We start from the raw sequence: 19,144 nt of genomic DNA, 5'->3' as shown, positions 1-19,144 counted from the left end.
GTTGGTGCGAATAAAGTGTTTTGAAAGTTGTGTTGCAGGTTCTTGTGTTTTTTGCAAGAAGGAAGTTGCTGTAAGTAAAGCATAAATTGTGATAACAAAACCTGACGCACTGAGCCTGAAATTTATCATAATTTAAGAGAAGAGAACAATAGGAAACATTTGCCCTCCTAATCACAACTTCCCCAGACTAATGGTATGAAAAACACATCTGACTCTCATCCTGAAGTCAGAGTCCAGATCCCCTCCCCACCCTTTTCTTTTGCAGAATGGATCTTCTCTTAACCATGTCTTAATGTAACTTTCGCTGTCTGGATAGGTTCGATTGACAAAAAGATACTGCTGTTAAATTAATTGGATTGCAGCACAGGAACAAATGGGAGGTGCTGTTGAACCGGCAAGATTGGAAGGGCGAACGGGGAAACGACGGAGAGATGGTGGGTGCGAGAGTGACAGCAATGGGGGGCGCGGTCGATAGATTGCAAGAAATGGAAGAAAGAGTAAACGTGGTGTACATCTGAATAAGTGAGAGGCAGCAGGTGTGGGGACGAGTGAGTGAACGGTCTGAATCCAGTTGGTTGGGTGACGGTGTTTGTAGTGTTCGGTGCGGGGTTCGGGCCAATTATGGAGCAGAGGAAATTCTGCGATTCGGATCAGCCTGTCAATAGCAACTGAAGGAAAAGGTGACCCAAAACCGGCATGCCTGCCTGGTTTACTGCTGGTGGTGAAGCGACGAAATTTATAAATGTCGCAATATCTGGCAGCGGTGCGATTCGAACCCACGCCCCCGGAAGAGACTGGAGCCTTAATCCAGCGCCTTAGACCGCTCGGCCACGCTACCACATCAGTGCGCTAAGGAATCTGAAACTAGTGACTGGTGATTGAAATGTGGCCTGGTCTTGTAAATAGCAGGGGAAACAAAAGGAAATTAAATTCGTGGACGGCAAACTCACTTCTGATGCAACCCACTATATCAGAAGCAGCTACGTGTTCACAAGGCAACGCTAATAAATAAAAGTTTGCTGCAACACACCCATTGTAAATTTCATTCAAAATTTATCCCTGTTGTGTGTTGCAAGCAGGAAGTTGGTGTAAGTAAAGTGTGATAAAATTAAGTGCGTTTGATTGGGGTAGCAATAGAGCATTTTATTGTTGGTGTATATAAGAATGCAACTAGCAGAAGAAGGCTTACGATCAATCGACCTCTGGGTTATGGGACCAGCACGCTTCCGCTGCTACACTCTGCTGTCGGTTAACAAACAATCCCGGCTGGTGCTTAGGTTCCGATGCCCCACAGTGCTGTGTGTTAGCGAGACAAATTTCAGCATCCAGCCTGTGTTGAAAACTATAGCATGGCCCTGAAACCGCCCAGAGACCCGGACCCCGCAGCACCCGTGTTTGCAGGCTGACATGGCTGCACGATGTCACAAGGACACTCTGTATTACGACACCGACAATGGGACACACACAAAATGACACACAGGAGTCCGGAAAGGGTGTTTCTGGCCACACAAATGGAGGGACAGAGAAAGACACTGAAGAAACCAAAGAGAGAGAGAGACAGACAGAGCGATTAACACGAGGCAGAGACAGAGACTGAGGGAAAACCGAGACTGCGAGAGAAACAGAGAGGGAGGTAGACAGCCAGGGAAACGGAGACTGAGATGAAGAGAGAGACTTGCATGAAGGTGCGTTCTGCTGTGCAAAGAAATTCCCTGTAGTGTAAAGATGTTCCCTGTTATATAAATTGTTCCCTCCTGTGTAAAGATGATCGCTGCTGATTATAGATTTTCCCTGTTGTTTAGAGATTTTGTCTGCTTTGTAAAGATGTCCGCTATTGAGTAATGTGTTTGCTGTTGTGTAAAGGTTCTCCGTGTTGTGTAACGGGGTTCCGTTTTGTGTGAAGGTATTGCCTGTTGTGTAAAGGCCAAGAGCACCATCTGGTGCTGACGACACGGCGCTGCAGGAATGCGTTGAGAGAAAGGGTAAGGCCAAGGCTGCTCCAAGTTTGCAGCATTTGCAGCTTATGTTGGTGCGAATAAAGTGTTTTGAAAGTTGTGTTGCAGGTTCTTGTGTTTTTTGCAAGAAGGAAGTTGCTGTAAGTAAAGCATAAATTGTGATAACAAAACCTGACGCACTGAGCCTGAAATTTATCATAATTTAAGAGAAGAGAACAATAGGAAACATTTGCCCTCCTAATCACAACTTCCCCAGACTAATGGTATGAAAAACACATCTGACTCTCATCCTGAAGTCAGAGTCCAGATCCCCTCCCCACCCTTTTCTTTTGCAGAATGGATCTTCTCTTAACCATGTCTTAATGTAACTTTCGCTGTCTGGATAGGTTCGATTGACAAAAAGATACTGGTGTTAAATTAATTGGATTGCAGCACAGGAACAAATGGGAGGTGCTGTTGAACCGGCAAGATTGGAAGGGCGAACGGGGAAACGACGGAGAGATGACAGCAATGGGGGGCGCGGTCGATAGATTGCAAGAAATGGAAGAAAGAGTAAACGTGGTGTACATCTGAATAAGTGAGAGGCAGCAGGTGTGGGGACGAGTGAGTGAACGGTCTGAATTCAGTTGGTTGGGTGACGGTGTTTGTAGTGTTCGGTGCGGGGTTCAGGCCAATTATGGAGCAGAGGAAATTCTGCGATTCGGATCAGCCTGTCAATAGCAACTGAAGGAAAAGGTGACCCAAAACCGGCATGCCTGCCTGGTTTACTGCTGGTGGTGAAGCGACGAAATTTATAAATGTCGCAATATCTGGCAGCGGTGGGATTCGAACCCACGCCCCCGAAGAGACTGGAGCCTTAATCCAGCGCCTTAGACCGCTCGGCCACGCTACCACGTCAGTGCGCTAAGGAATCTGAAACTAGTGACTGGTGATTGAAATGTGGCCTGGTCTTGTAAATAGCAGGGGAAACGAAAGGAAATTAAATTCGTGGACGGCAAACTCACTTCTGATGCAACCCACTATATCAGAAGCAGCTACGTGTTCACAAGGCAACACTAATAAATAAAAGTTTGCTGCAACACACCCATTGTAAATTTCATTCAAAATTTATCCCTGTTGTGTGTTGCAAGCAGGAAGTTGGTGTAAGTAAAGTGTGATAAAATTAAGTGCGTTGGATTGGGGTAGCAATAGAGCATTTTATTGTTGGTGTATATAAGAATGCAACTAGCAGAAGAAGGCTTCACGATCAATCGACCTCTGGGTTATGGGACAAGCACGCTTCCGCTGCTACACTCTGCTGTCGGTTAGCAAACAATCCCGGCTGGTGCTTAGGTTCCGATGCCCCACAGTGCTGTGTGTTAGCGAGACAAATTTCAGCATCCAGCCTGTGTTGAAAACTATAGCATGGCCCTGAAACCGCCCAGAGACCCGGACCCCGCAGCACCCGTGTTTGCAGGCTGACATGGCTGCACGATGTCACAAGGACACTCTGTATTACCACACCGACAATGGGACACACACAAAATGACACACAGGAATCCGGAAAGGGTGTTTCTGGCCACACAAATGGAGGGACAGAGAAAGACACTGAAGAAACCAAAGAGAGAGAGAGACAGACAGAGCGATTAACACGAGGCAGAGACAGAGACTGAGGGAAAACCGAGACTGCGAGGGAAACAGAGAGGGAGGTAGACAGCCAGGGAAACGGAGACTGAGATGAAGAGAGAGACTTGCATGAAGGTGCGTTCTGCTGTGCAAAGAAATTCCCTGTAGTTCCCTGTTTCTAAAATTGTTCCCTCCTGTGTAAAGATGATCGCTGCTGATTATAGATTTTCCCTGTTGTTTAGAGATTTTGTCTGCTTTGTAAAGATGTCCGCTATTGAGTAATGTGTTTGCTGTTGTGTAAAGGTTCTCCGTGTTGTGTAACGGGGTTCCGTTTTGTGTGAAGGTATTGCCTGTTGTGTAAAGGCCAAGAGCACCATCTGGTGCTGACGACACGGCGCTGCAGGAATGCGTTGAGAGAAAGGGTAAGGCCAAGGCTGCTCCAAGTTTGCAGCATTTGCAGCTTATGTTGGTGCGAATAAAATGTTTTGAAAGTTGTGTTGCAGGTTCTTGTGTTTTTTGCAAGAAGGAAGTTGCTGTAAGTAAAGCATAAATTGTGATAACAAAACCTGACGCACTGAGCCTGAAATTTATCATAATTTAAGAGAAGAGAACAATAGGAAAAATTTGCCCTCCTAATCACAACTTCCCCAGACTAATGGTATGAAAAACACATCTGACTCTCATCCTGAAGTCAGAGTCCAGATCCCCTCCCCACCCTTTTCTTTTGCAGAATGGATCTTCTCTTAACCATGTCTTAATGTAACTTTCGCTGTCTGGATAGGTTCGATTGACAAAAAGATACTGCTGTTAAATTAATTGGATTGCAGCACAGGAACAAATGGGAGGTGCTGTTGAACCGGCAAGATTGGAAGGGCGAACGGGGAAACGACGGAGAGATGACAGCAATGGGGGGCGCGGTCGATAGATTGCAAGAAATGGAAGAAAGAGTAAACGTGGTGCACATCTGAATAAGTGAGAGGCAGCAGGTGTGGGGACGAGTGAGTGAACGGTCTGAATTCAGTTGGTTTGGTGAAGGTGTTTGTAGTGTTCGGTGCGGGGTTCAGGCCAATTTATGGAGCAGAGGAAATTCTGCGATTCGGATCAGCCTGTCAATAGCAACTGAAGGAAAAGGTGACCCAAAACCGGCATGCCTGCCTGGTTTACTGCTGGTGGTGAAGCGACGAAATTTATAAATGTCGCAATATCTGGCAGCGGTGGGATTCGAACCCACACCCCCGAAGAGACTGGAGCCTTAATCCAGCGCCTTAGACCGCTCGGCCACGCTACCACGTCAGTGCGCTAAGGAATCTGAAACTAGTGACTGGTGATTGAAATGTGGCCTGCTCTTGTAAATAGCAGGGGAAACGAAAGGAAATTAAATTCGTGGACGGCAAACTCACTTCTGATGCAACCCACTATATCAGAAGCAGCTACGTGTTCACAAGGCAACACTAATAAATAAAAGTTTGCTGCAACACACCCATTGTAAATTTCATTCAAAATTTATCCCTGTTGTGTGTTGCAAGCAGGAAGTTGGTGTAAGTAAAGTGTGATAAAATTAAGTGCGTTGGATTGGGGTAGCAATAGAGCATTTTATTGTTGGTGTATATAAGAATGCAACTAGCAGAAGAAGGCTTCACGATCAATCGACCTCTGGGTTATGGGACAAGCACGCTTCCGCTGCTACACTCTGCTGTCGGTTAGCAAACAATCCCGGCTGGTGCTTAGGTTCCGATGCCCCACAGTGCTGTGTGTTAGCGAGACAAATTTCAGCATCCAGCCTGTGTTGAAAACTATAGCATGGCCCTGAAACCGCCCAGAGACCCGGACCCCGCAGCACCCGTGTTTGCAGGCTGACATGGCTGCACGATGTCACAAGGACACTCTGTATTACCACACCGACAATGGGACACACACAAAATGACACACAGGAATCCGGAAAGGGTGTTTCTGGCCACACAAATGGAGGGACAGAGAAAGACACTGAAGAAACCAAAGAGAGAGAGAGACAGACAGAGCGATTAACACGAGGCAGAGACAGAGACTGAGGGAAAACCGAGACTGCGAGGGAAACAGAGAGGGAGGTAGACAGCCAGGGAAACGGAGACTGAGATGAAGAGAGAGACTTGCATGAAGGTGCGTTCTGCTGTGCAAAGAAATTCCCTGTAGTTCCCTGTTTCTAAAATTGTTCCCTCCTGTGTAAAGATGATCGCTGCTGATTATAGATTTTCCCTGTTGTTTAGAGATTTTGTCTGCTTTGTAAAGATGTCCGCTATTGAGTAATGTGTTTGCTGTTGTGTAAAGGTTCTCCGTGTTGTGTAACGGGGTTCCGTTTTGTGTGAAGGTATTGCCTGTTGTGTAAAGGCCAAGAGCACCATCTGGTGCTGACGACACGGCGCTGCAGGAATGCGTTGAGAGAAAGGGTAAGGCCAAGGCTGCTCCAAGTTTGCAGCATTTGCAGCTTATGTTGGTGCGAATAAAGTGTTTTGAAAGTTGTGTTGCAGGTTCTTGTGTTTTTTGCAAGAAGGAAGTTGCTGTAAGTAAAGCATAAATTGTGATAACAAAACCTGACGCACTGAGCCTGAAATTTATCATAATTTAAGAGAAGAGAACAATAGGAAAAATTTGCCCTCCTAATCACAACTTCCCCAGACTAATGGTATGAAAAACACATCTGACTCTCATCCTGAAGTCAGAGTCCAGATCCCCTCCCCACCCTTTTCTTTTGCAGAATGGATCTTCTCTTAACCATGTCTTAATGTAACTTTCGCTGTCTGGATAGGTTCGGTTGACAAAAAGATACTGGTGTTAAATTAATTGGATTGCAGCACAGGAACAAATGGGAGGTGCTGTTGAACCGGCAAGATTGGAAGGGCGAACGGGGAAACGACGGAGAGATGACAGCAATGGGGGGGCGCGGTCGATAGATTGCAAGAAATGGAAGAAAGAGTAAACGTGGTGCACATCTGAATAAGTGAGAGGCAGCAGGTGTGGGGACGAGTGAGTGAACGGTCTGAATTCAGTTGGTTTGGTGAAGGTGTTTGTAGTGTTCGGTGCGGGGTTCAGGCCAATTTATGGAGCACAGGAAATTCTGCGATTCGGATCAGCCTGTCAATAGCAACTGAAGGAAAAGGTGACCCAAAACCGGCATGCCTGCCTGGTTTACTGCTGGTGGTGAAGCGACGAAATTTATAAATGTCGCAATATCTGGCAGCGGTGGGATTCGAACCCACGCCCCCGAAGAGACTGGAGCCTTAGTCCAGCGCCTTAGACCGCTCGGCCACGCTATCACGTCAGTGCGCTAAGGAATCTGAAACTAGTGACTGGTGATTGAAATGTGGCCTGGTCTTGTAAATAGCAGGGGAAACAAACGGAAATTAAATTCGTGGACGGCAAACTCACTTCTGATGCAACCCACTATATCAGAAGCAGCTACGTGTTCACAAGGCAACACTAATAAATAAAAGTTTGCTGCAACACACCCATTGTAAATTTCATTCAAAATTTATCCCTGTTGTGTGTTGCAAGCAGGAAGTTGGTGTAAGTAAAGTGTGATAAAATTAAGTGCGTTGGATTGGGGTAGCAATAGAGCATTTTATTGTTGGTGTATATAAGAATGCAACTAGCAGAAGAAGGCTTCACGATCAATCGACCTCTGGGTTATGGGACCAGCACGCTTCCGCTGCTACACTCTGCTGTCGGTTAGCAAACAATCCCGGCTGGTGCTTAGGTTCCGATGCCCCACAGTGCTGTGTGTTAGCGAGACAAATTTCAGCATCCAGCCTGTGTTGAAAGCTATAGCATGGCCCTGAAACCGCCCAGAGACCCGGACCCCGCAGCACCCGTGTTTGCAGGCTGACATGGCTGCACGATGTCACAAGGACACTCTGTATTACCACACCGACAATGGGACACACACAAAATGACACACAGGAATCCGGAAAGGGTGTTTCTGGCCACACAAATGGAGGGACAGAGAAAGACACTGAAGAAACCAAAGAGAGAGAGAGACAGACAGAGCGATTAACACGAGGCAGAGACAGAGACTGAGGGAAAACCGAGACTGCGAGAGAAACAGAGAGGGAGGTAGACAGCCAGGGAAACGGAGACTGAGATGAAGAGAGAGACTTGCATGAAGGTGCGTTCTGCTGTGCAAAGAAATTCCCTGTAGTTCCCTGTTTCTAAAATTGTTCCCTCCTGTGTAAAGATGATCGCTGCTGATTATAGATTTTCCCTGTTGTTTAGAGATTTTGTCTGCTTTGTAAAGATGCCCGCTATTGAGTAATGTGTTTCCTGTTGTGTAAAGGTTCTCCGTGTTGTGTAACGGGCTTCCGTTTTGTGTGAAGGTATTGCCTGTTGTGTAAAGGCCAAGAGCCCCATCTGGTGCTGGCGACACGGCGCTGCAGGAATGCGTTGAGAGAAAGGGTAAGGCCAAGGCTGCTCCAAGTTTGCAGCATTTGCAGCTTATGTTGGTGCGAATAAAGTGTTTTGAAAGTTGTGTTGCAGGTTCTTGTGTTTTTTGCAAGAAGGAAGTTGCTGTAAGTAAAGCATAAATTGTGATAACAAAACCTGACGCACTGAGCCTGAAATTTATCATAATTTAAGAGAAGAGAACAATAGGAAAAATTTGCCCTCCTAATCACAACTTCCCCAGACTAATGGTATGAAAAACACATCTGACTCTCATCCTGAAGTCAGAGTCCAGATCCCCTCCCCACCCTTTTCTTTTGCAGAATGGATCTTCTCTTAACCATGTCTTAATGTAACTTTCGCTGTCTGGATAGGTTCGGTTGACAAAAAGATACTGGTGTTAAATTAATTGGATTGCAGCACAGGAACAAATGGGAGGTGCTGTTGAACCGGCAAGATTGGAAGGGCGAACGGGGAAACGACGGAGAGATGACAGCAATGGGGGGCGCGGTCGATAGATTGCAAGAAATGGAAGAAAGAGTAAACGTGGTGCACATCTGAATAAGTGAGAGGCAGCAGGTGTGGGGACGAGTGAGTGAACGGTCTGAATTCAGTTGGTTTGGTGAAGGTGTTTGTAGTGTTCGGTGCGGGGTTCAGGCCAATTTATGGAGCAGAGGAAATTCTGCGATTCGGATCAGCCTGTCAATAGCAACTGAAGGAAAAGGTGACCCAAAACCGGCATGCCTGCCTGGTTTACTGCTGGTGGTGAAGCGACGAAATTTATAAATGTCGCAATATCTGGCAGCGGTGGGATTCGAACCCACACCCCCGAAGAGACTGGAGCCTTAATCCAGCGCCTTAGACCGCTCGGCCACGCTACCACGTCAGTGCGCTAAGGAATCTGAAACTAGTGACTGGTGATTGAAATGTGGCCTGCTCTTGTAAATAGCAGGGGAAACGAAAGGAAATTAAATTCGTGGACGGCAAACTCACTTCTGATGCAACCCACTATATCAGAAGCAGCTACGTGTTCACAAGGCAACACTAATAAATAAAAGTTTGCTGCAACACACCCATTGTAAATTTCATTCAAAATTTATCCCTGTTGTGTGTTGCAAGCAGGAAGTTGGTGTAAGTAAAGTGTGATAAAATTAAGTGCGTTGGATTGGGGTAGCAATAGAGCATTTTATTGTTGGTGTATATAAGAATGCAACTAGCAGAAGAAGGCTTCACGATCAATCGACCTCTGGGTTATGGGACAAGCACGCTTCCGCTGCTACACTCTGCTGTCGGTTAGCAAACAATCCCGGCTGGTGCTTAGGTTCCGATGCCCCACAGTGCTGTGTGTTAGCGAGACAAATTTCAGCATCCAGCCTGTGTTGAAAACTATAGCATGGCCCTGAAACCGCCCAGAGACCCGGACCCCGCAGCACCCGTGTTTGCAGGCTGACATGGCTGCACGATGTCACAAGGACACTCTGTATTACCACACCGACAATGGGACACACACAAAATGACACACAGGAATCCGGAAAGGGTGTTTCTGGCCACACAAATGGAGGGACAGAGAAAGACACTGAAGAAACCAAAGAGAGAGAGAGACAGACAGAGCGATTAACACGAGGCAGAGACAGAGACTGAGGGAAAACCGAGACTGCGAGGGAAACAGAGAGGGAGGTAGACAGCCAGGGAAACGGAGACTGAGATGAAGAGAGAGACTTGCATGAAGGTGCGTTCTGCTGTGCAAAGAAATTCCCTGTAGTTCCCTGTTTCTAAAATTGTTCCCTCCTGTGTAAAGATGATCGCTGCTGATTATAGATTTTCCCTGTTGTTTAGAGATTTTGTCTGCTTTGTAAAGATGTCCGCTATTGAGTAATGTGTTTGCTGTTGTGTAAAGGTTCTCCGTGTTGTGTAACGGGGTTCCGTTTTGTGTGAAGGTATTGCCTGTTGTGTAAAGGCCAAGAGCACCATCTGGTGCTGACGACACGGCGCTGCAGGAATGCGTTGAGAGAAAGGGTAAGGCCAAGGCTGCTCCAAGTTTGCAGCATTTGCAGCTTATGTTGGTGCGAATAAAGTGTTTTGAAAGTTGTGTTGCAGGTTCTTGTGTTTTTTGCAAGAAGGAAGTTGCTGTAAGTAAAGCATAAATTGTGATAACAAAACCTGACGCACTGAGCCTGAAATTTATCATAATTTAAGAGAAGAGAACAATAGGAAAAATTTGCCCTCCTAATCACAACTTCCCCAGACTAATGGTATGAAAAACACATCTGACTCTCATCCTGAAGTCAGAGTCCAGATCCCCTCCCCACCCTTTTCTTTTGCAGAATGGATCTTCTCTTAACCATGTCTTAATGTAACTTTCGCTGTCTGGATAGGTTCGGTTGACAAAAAGATACTGGTGTTAAATTAATTGGATTGCAGCACAGGAACAAATGGGAGGTGCTGTTGAACCGGCAAGATTGGAAGGGCGAACGGGGAAACGACGGAGAGATGACAGCAATGGGGGGGCGCGGTCGATAGATTGCAAGAAATGGAAGAAAGAGTAAACGTGGTGCACATCTGAATAAGTGAGAGGCAGCAGGTGTGGGGACGAGTGAGTGAACGGTCTGAATTCAGTTGGTTTGGTGAAGGTGTTTGTAGTGTTCGGTGCGGGGTTCAGGCCAATTTATGGAGCACAGGAAATTCTGCGATTCGGATCAGCCTGTCAATAGCAACTGAAGGAAAAGGTGACCCAAAACCGGCATGCCTGCCTGGTTTACTGCTGGTGGTGAAGCGACGAAATTTATAAATGTCGCAATATCTGGCAGCGGTGGGATTCGAACCCACGCCCCCGAAGAGACTGGAGCCTTAGTCCAGCGCCTTAGACCGCTCGGCCACGCTATCACGTCAGTGCGCTAAGGAATCTGAAACTAGTGACTGGTGATTGAAATGTGGCCTGGTCTTGTAAATAGCAGGGGAAACAAACGGAAATTAAATTCGTGGACGGCAAACTCACTTCTGATGCAACCCACTATATCAGAAGCAGCTACGTGTTCACAAGGCAACACTAATAAATAAAAGTTTGCTGCAACACACCCATTGTAAATTTCATTCAAAATTTATCCCTGTTGTGTGTTGCAAGCAGGAAGTTGGTGTAAGTAAAGTGTGATAAAATTAAGTGCGTTGGATTGGGGTAGCAATAGAGCATTTTATTGTTGGTGTATATAAGAATGCAACTAGCAGAAGAAGGCTTCACGATCAATCGACCTCTGGGTTATGGGACCAGCACGCTTCCGCTGCTACACTCTGCTGTCGGTTAGCAAACAATCCCGGCTGGTGCTTAGGTTCCGATGCCCCACAGTGCTGTGTGTTAGCGAGACAAATTTCAGCATCCAGCCTGTGTTGAAAGCTATAGCATGGCCCTGAAACCGCCCAGAGACCCGGACCCCGCAGCACCCGTGTTTGCAGGCTGACATGGCTGCACGATGTCACAAGGACACTCTGTATTACCACACCGACAATGGGACACACACAAAATGACACACAGGAATCCGGAAAGGGTGTTTCTGGCCACACAAATGGAGGGACAGAGAAAGACACTGAAGAAACCAAAGAGAGAGAGAGACAGACAGAGCGATTAACACGAGGCAGAGACAGAGACTGAGGGAAAACCGAGACTGCGAGAGAAACAGAGAGGGAGGTAGACAGCCAGGGAAACGGAGACTGAGATGAAGAGAGAGACTTGCATGAAGGTGCGTTCTGCTGTGCAAAGAAATTCCCTGTAGTTCCCTGTTTCTAAAATTGTTCCCTCCTGTGTAAAGATGATCGCTGCTGATTATAGATTTTCCCTGTTGTTTAGAGATTTTGTCTGCTTTGTAAAGATGCCCGCTATTGAGTAATGTGTTTCCTGTTGTGTAAAGGTTCTCCGTGTTGTGTAACGGGCTTCCGTTTTGTGTGAAGGTATTGCCTGTTGTGTAAAGGCCAAGAGCCCCATCTGGTGCTGGCGACACGGCGCTGCAGGAATGCGTTGAGAGAAAGGGTAAGGCCAAGGCTGCTCCAAGTTTGCAGCATTTGCAGCTTATGTTGGTGCGAATAAAGTGTTTTGAAAGTTGTGTTGCAGGTTCTTGTGTTTTTTGCAAGAAGGAAGTTGCTGTAAGTAAAGCATAAATTGTGATAACAAAACCTGACGCACTGAGCCTGAAATTTATCATAATTTAAGAGAAGAGAACAATAGGAAAAATTTGCCCTCCTAATCACAACTTCCCCAGACTAATGGTATGAAAAACACATCTGACTCTCATCCTGAAGTCAGAGTCCAGATCCCCTCCCCACCCTTTTCTTTTGCAGAATGGATCTTCTCTTAACCATGTCTTAATGTAACTTTCGCTGTCTGGATAGGTTCGGTTGACAAAAAGATACTGGTGTTAAATTAATTGGATTGCAGCACAGGAACAAATGGGAGGTGCTGTTGAACCGGCAAGATTGGAAGGGCGAACGGGGAAACGACGGAGAGATGACAGCAATGGGGGGCGCGGTCGATAGATTGCAAGAAATGGAAGAAAGAGTAAACGTGGTGCACATCTGAATAAGTGAGAGGCAGCAGGTGTGGGGACGAGTGAGTGAACGGTCTGAATTCAGTTGGTTGGGTGACGGTGTTTGCAGTGTTCGGTGCGGGGTTCGGGCCAATTATGGAGCAGAGGAAATTCTGCGATTCGGATCAGCCTGTCAATAGCAACTGAAGGAAAAGGTGACCCAAAACCGGCATGCCTGCCTGGTTTACTGCTGGTGGTGAAGCGACGAAATTTATAAATGTCGCAATATCTGGCAGCGGTGGGATTCGAACCCACGCCCCCGAAGAGACTGGAGCCTTAATCCAGCGCCTTAGACCGCTCGGCCACGCTACCACGTCAGTGCATTAAGGAATCTGAAACTAGTGACTGGTGATTGAAATGTGGCCTGGTCTTGTAAATAGCAGGGGAAACAAAAGGAAATTAAATTCGTGGACGGCAAACTCACTTCTGATGCAACCCACTATATCAGAAGCAGCTACGTGTTCACAAGGCAACACTAATAAATAAAAGTTTGCTGCAACACACCCATTGTAAATTTCATTCAAAATTTATCCCTGTTGTGTGTTGCAAGCAGGAAGTTGGTGTAAGTAAAGTGTGATAAAATTAAGTGCGTTTGATTGGGGTAGCAATAGAGCATTTTATTGTTGGTGTATATAAGAATGCAACTAGCAGAAGAAGGCTTACGATCAATCGACCTCTGGGTTATGGGACCAGCACGCTTCCGCTGCTACACTCTGCTGTCGGTTAACAAACAATCCCGGCTGGTGCTTAGGTTCCGATGCCCCACAGTGCTGTGTGTTAGCGAGACAAATTTCAGCATCCAGCCTGTGTTGAAAACTATAGCATGGCCCTGAAACCGCCCAGAGACCCGGACACCGCAGCACCCGTGTTTGCAGGCTGACATGGCTGCACGATGTCACAAGGACACTCTGTATTACGACACCGACAATGGGACACACACAAAATGACACACAGGAATCCGGAAAGGGTGTTTCTGGCCACACAAATGGAGGGACAGAGAAAGACACTGAAGAAACCAAAGAGAGAGAGAGAGACAGACAGACAGAGCGATTAACACGAGGCAGTGACAGAGACTGAGGGAAAACCGAGACTGCGAGAGAAACAGAGAGGGAGGTAGACAGCCAGGGAAACGGAGACTGAGATGAAGAGAGAGACTTGCATGAAGGTGCGTTCTGCTGTGCAAAGAAATTCCCTGTAGTGTAAAGATGTTCCCTGTTATATAAAATTGGTCCCTCCTGTGTAAAGATGATCGCTGCTGATTATAGATTTTCCCTGTTGTTTAGAGATTTTGTCTGCTTTGTAAAGATGTCCGCTATTGAGTAATGTGTTTCCTGTTGTGTAAAGGTTCTCCGTGTTGTGTAACGGGCTTCCGTTTTGTGTGAAGGTATTGCCTGTTGTGTAAAGGCGAAGAGCACCATCTGGTGCTGGCGACACGGCGCTGCAGGAATGCGTTGAGAGAAAGGGTAAGGCCAAGGCTGCTCCAAGTTTGCAGCATTTGCAGCTTATGTTGGTGCGAATAAAGTGTTTTGAAAGTTGTGTTGCAGGTTCTTGTGTAAAGCATAAATTGTGATAACAAACCTGACGCACTGAGCCTGAAATTTATCATAATTTAAGAGAAGAGAACAATAGGAAAAATTTGCCCTCCTAATCACAACTTCCCCAGACTAATGGTATGAAAAACACATCTGACTCTCATCCTGAAGTCAGAGTCCAGATCCCCTCCCCACCCTTTTCTTTTGCAGAATGGATCTTCTCTTAACCATGTCTTAATGTAACTTTCGCTGTCTGGATAGGTTCGATTGACAAAAAGATACTGGTGTTAAATTAATTGGATTGCAGCACAGGAACAAATGGGAGGTGCTGTTCAACCGGCAAGATTGGAAGGGCGAACGGGGAAAGGACGGAGAGATGGTGGGTGCGAGAGTGACAGCAATGGGGGGCGCGGTCGATAGATTGCAAGAAATGGAAGAAAGAGTAAACGTGGTGTACATCTGAATAAGTGAGAGGCAGCAGGTGTGGGGACGAGTGAGTGAACGGTCTGAATTCAGTTGGTTGGGTGACGGTGTTTGTAGTGTTCGGTGCGGGGTTCGGGCCAATTATGGAGCAGAGGAAATTCTGCGATTCGGATCAGCCTGTCAATAGCAACTGAAGGAAAAGGTGACCCAAAACCGGCATGCCTGCCTGGTTTACTGCTGGTGGTGAAGCGACGAAATTTATAAATGTCGCAATATCTGGCAGCGGTGCGATTCGAACCCACGCCCCGGAAGAGACTGGAGCCTTAATCCAGCGCCTTAGACCGCTCGGCCACGCTACCACGTCAGTGCGCTAAGGAATCTGAAACTAGTGACTGGTGATTGAAATGTGGCCTGGTCTTGTAAATAGCAGGGGAAACAAAAGGAAATTAAATTCGTGGACGGCAAACTCACTTCTGATGCAACCCACTATATCAGAAGCAGCTACGTGTTCACAAGGCAACACTAATAAATAAAAGTTTGCTGCAACACACCCATTGTAAATTTCATTCAAAATTTATCCCTGTTGTGTGTTGCAAGCAGGAAGTTGGTGTAAGTAAAGTGTGATAAAATTACGTGCGTTTGATTGGGGTAGCAATAGAGCATTTTATTGTTGGTGTGTATAAGAATGCAACTAGCAGAAGAAGGCTTACGATCAATCGACCTCTGGGTTATGGGACCAGCACGCTTCCGCTGCTACACTCTGCTGTCGGTTAGCAAACAATCCCGGCTGGTGCTTAGGTTCCGATGCCCCACAGTGCTGTGTGTTAGCGAGACAAATTTCAGCATCCAGCCTGAGTTGAAAACTATAGCATGGCCCTGAAACCGCCCAGAGACCCGGACCCCGCAGCACCCGTGTTTGCAGGCTGACATGGCTGCACGATGTCACAAGGACACTCTGTATTACGACACCGACAATGGGACACACACAAAATGACACACAGGAATCCGGAAAGGGTGTTTCTGGCCACACAAATGGAGGGACAGAGAAAGACACTGAGGAAACCAAAGAGAGAGAGAGACAGACAGAGCGATTAACACGAGGCAGAGACAGAGACTGAGGGAAAACCGAGACTGCGAGAGAAACAGAGAGGGAGGTAGACAGCCAGGGAAACGGAGACTGAGATGAAGCGAGAGACTTGCATGAAGGTGCGTTCTGCTGTGCAAAGAAATTCCCTGTAGTGTAAAGATGTTCCCTGTTATATAAAATTGTTCCCTCCTGTGTAAAGATGATCGCTGCTGATTATAGATTTTCCCTGTTGTTTAGAGATTTTGTCTGTTTTGTAAAGATGTCCGCTATTGAGTAATGTGTTTCCTGTTGTGTAAAGCTTCTCCGTGTTGTGTAACGGGGTTCCGTTTTGTGTGAAGGTATTGCCTGTTGTGTAAAGGCCAAGAGCACCATCTGGTGCTGACGACACGGCGCTGCAGGAATGCGTTGAGAGAAAGGGTAAGGCCAAGGCTGCTCCAAGTTTGCAGCATTTGCAGCTTATGTTGGTGCGAATAAAGTGTTTTGAAAGTTGTGTTGCAGGTTCTTGTGTTTTTTGCAAGAAGGAAGTTGCTGTAAGTAAAGCATAAATTGTGATAACAAAACCTGACGCACTGAGCCTGAAATTTATCATAATTTAAGAGAAGAGAACAATAGGAAACATTTGCCCTCCTAATCACAACTTCCCCAGACTAATGGTATGAAAAACACATCTGACTCTCATCCTGAAGTCAGAGTCCAGATCCCCTCCCCACCCTTTTCTTTTGCAGAATGGATCTTCTCTTAACCATGTCTTAATGTAACTTTCGCTGTCTGGATAGGTTCGATTGACAAAAAGATACTGCTGTTAAATTAATTGGATTGCAGCACAGGAACAAATGGGAGGTGCTGTTGAACCGGCAAGATTGGAAGGGCGAACGGGGAAACGACGGAGAGATGGTGGGTGCGAGAGTGACAGCAATGGGGGGCGCGGTCGATAGATTGCAAGAAATGGAAGAAAGAGTAAACGTGGTGTACATCTGAATAAGTGAGAGGCAGCAGGTGTGGGGACGAGTGAGTGAACGGTCTGAATCCAGTTGGTTGGGTGACGGTGTTTGTAGTGTTCGGTGCGGGGTTCGGGCCAATTATGGAGCAGAGGAAATTCTGCGATTCGGATCAGCCTGTCAATAGCAACTGAAGGAAAAGGTGACCCAAAACCGGCATGCCTGCCTGGTTTACTGCTGGTGGTGAAGCGACGAAATTTATAAATGTCGCAATATCTGGCAGCGGTGCGATTCGAACCCACGCCCCCGGAAGAGACTGGAGCCTTAATCCAGCGCCTTAGACCGCTCGGCCACGCTACCACATCAGTGCGCTAAGGAATCTGAAACTAGTGACTGGTGATTGAAATGTGGCCTGGTCTTGTAAATAGCAGGGGAAACAAAAGGAAATTAAATTCGTGGACGGCAAACTCACTTCTGATGCAACCCACTCTATCAGAAGCAGCTACGTGTTCACAAGGCAACGCTAATAAATAAAAGTTTGCTGCAACACACCCATTGTAAATTTCATTCAAAATTTATCCCTGTTGTGTGTTGCAAGCAGGAAGTTGGTGTAAGTAAAGTGTGATAAAATTAAGTGCGTTTGATTGGGGTAGCAATAGAGCATTTTATTGTTGGTGTATATAAGAATGCAACTAGCAGAAGAAGGCTTACGATCAATCGACCTCTGGGTTATGGGACCAGCACGCTTCCGCTGCTACACTCTGCTGTCGGTTAACAAACAATCCCGGCTGGTGCTTAGGTTCCGATGCCCCACAGTGCTGTGTGTTAGCGAGACAAATTTCAGCATCCAGCCTGTGTTGAAAACTATAGCATGGCCCTGAAACCGCCCAGAGACCCGGACCCCGCAGCACCCGTGTTTGCAGGCTGACATGGCTGCACGATGTCACAAGGACACTCTGTATTACGACACCGACAATGGGACACACACAAAATGACACACAGGAATCCGGAAAGGGTGTTTCTGGCCACACAAATGGAGGGACAGAGAAAGACACTGAGGAAACCAAAGAGAGAGAGAGACAGACAGAGCGATTAACACGAGGCAGAGACAGAGACTGAGGGAAAACCGAGACTGCGAGAGAAACAGAGAGGGAGGTAGACAGCCAGGGAAACGGAGACTGAGATGAAGAGAGAGACTTGCATGAAGGTGCGTTCTGCTGTGCAAAGAAATTCCCTGTAGTGTAAAGATGTTCCCTGTTATATAAAATTGTTCCCTCCTGTGTAAAGATGATCGCTGCTGATTATAGATTTTCCCTGTTGTTTAGAGATTTTGTCTGCTTTGTAAAGATGTCCGCTATTGAGTAATGTGTTTGCTGTTGTGTAAAGGATCTCCGTGTTGTGTAACGGGGTTCCGTTTTGTGTGAAGGTATTGCCTGTTGTGTAAAGGCCAAGAGCACCATCTGGTGCTGGCGACACGGCGCTGCAGGAATGCGTTGAGAGAAAGGGTAAGGCCAAGGCTGCTCCAAGTTTGCAGCATTTGCAGCTTATGTTGGTGCGAATAAAGTGTTTTGAAAGTTGTGTTGCAGGTTCTTGTGTTTTTTGCAAGAAGGAAGTTGCTGTAAGTAAAGCAGAAATTGTGATAACAAAACCTGACGCACTGAGCCTGAAATTTATCATAATTTAAGAGAAGAGAACAATAGGAAAAATTTGCCCTCCTAATCACAACTTCCCCAGACTAATGGTATGAAAAACACATCTGACTCTCATCCTGAAGTCAGAGTCCAGATCCCCTCCCCACCCTTTCCTTTTGCAGAATGGATCTTCTCTTAACCATGTCTTAATGTAACTTTCGCTGTCTGGATAGGTTCGATTGACAAAAAGATACTGGTGTTAAATTAATTGGATTGCAGCACAGGAACAAATGGGAGGTGCTGTTCAACCGGCAAGATTGGAAGGGCGAACGGGGAAACGACGGAGAGATGGTGGGTGCGAGAGTGACAGCAATGGGGGGCGCGGTCGATAGATTGCAAGAAATGGAAGAAAGAGTAAACGTGGTGTACATCTGAATAAGTGAGAGGCAGCAGGTGTGGGGACGAGTGAGTGAACGGTCTGAATTCAGTTGGTTTGGTGATGGTGTTTGTAGTGTTCGGTGCGGGGTTCAGGCCAATTATGGAGCAGAGGAAATTCTGCGATTCGGATCAGCCTGTCAATAGCAACTGAAGGAAAAGGTGACCCAAAACCAGCATGCCTGCCTGGTTTACTGCTGGTGGTGAAGCGACGAAATTTATAAATGTCGCAATATCTGGCAGCGGTGGGATTCGAACCCACGCCCCCGAAGAGACTGGAGCCTTAATCCAGCGCCTTAGACCGCTCGGCCACGCTACCACGTCAGTGCGCTAAGGAATCTGAAACTAGTGACTGGTGATTGAAATGTGGCCTGGTCTTGTAAATAGCAGGGGAAACAAAAGGAAATTAAATTCGTGGACGGCAAACTCACTTCTGATGCAACCCACTATATCAGAAGCAGCTACGTGTTCACAAGGCAACGCTAATAAATAAAAGTTTGCTGCAACACACCTATTGTAAATTTCATTCAAAATTTATCCCTGTTGTGTGTTGCAAG

The 19,144-nt window shown here is 46.6% G+C and overlaps 3 non-coding genes across 3 annotated transcripts; all 3 read right to left on the bottom strand.

The window, feature by feature from the left end:
• Window positions 1-2,765: 2,765 nt before the first annotated feature.
• Window positions 2,766-2,847, bottom strand: trnal-aag (transfer RNA leucine (anticodon AAG)). The gene has a single exon. It is a non-coding gene; the product is annotated as a tRNA-Leu (tRNA).
• Window positions 2,848-12,771: 9,924 nt separating this feature from the next.
• On the bottom strand, window positions 12,772-12,853 carry trnal-aag (transfer RNA leucine (anticodon AAG)). Its single transcript has one exon. It is a non-coding gene; the product is annotated as a tRNA-Leu (tRNA).
• A 5,971-nt stretch (window positions 12,854-18,824) lies between these two features.
• On the bottom strand, window positions 18,825-18,906 carry trnal-aag (transfer RNA leucine (anticodon AAG)). Its single transcript has one exon. It is a non-coding gene; the product is annotated as a tRNA-Leu (tRNA).
• Between the last annotated feature and the right edge of the window lie 238 nt (window positions 18,907-19,144).

Source organism: Somniosus microcephalus, unplaced genomic scaffold (assembly GCF_052327205.1).
Source record: "Somniosus microcephalus isolate GS21.2 unplaced genomic scaffold, FLI_Smic_1.0 unresolved_chr9, whole genome shotgun sequence".
Lineage (NCBI taxonomy): Eukaryota > Metazoa > Chordata > Chondrichthyes > Squaliformes > Somniosidae > Somniosus > Somniosus microcephalus.
This window is presented reverse-complemented; position numbering and strand designations above follow the sequence as displayed.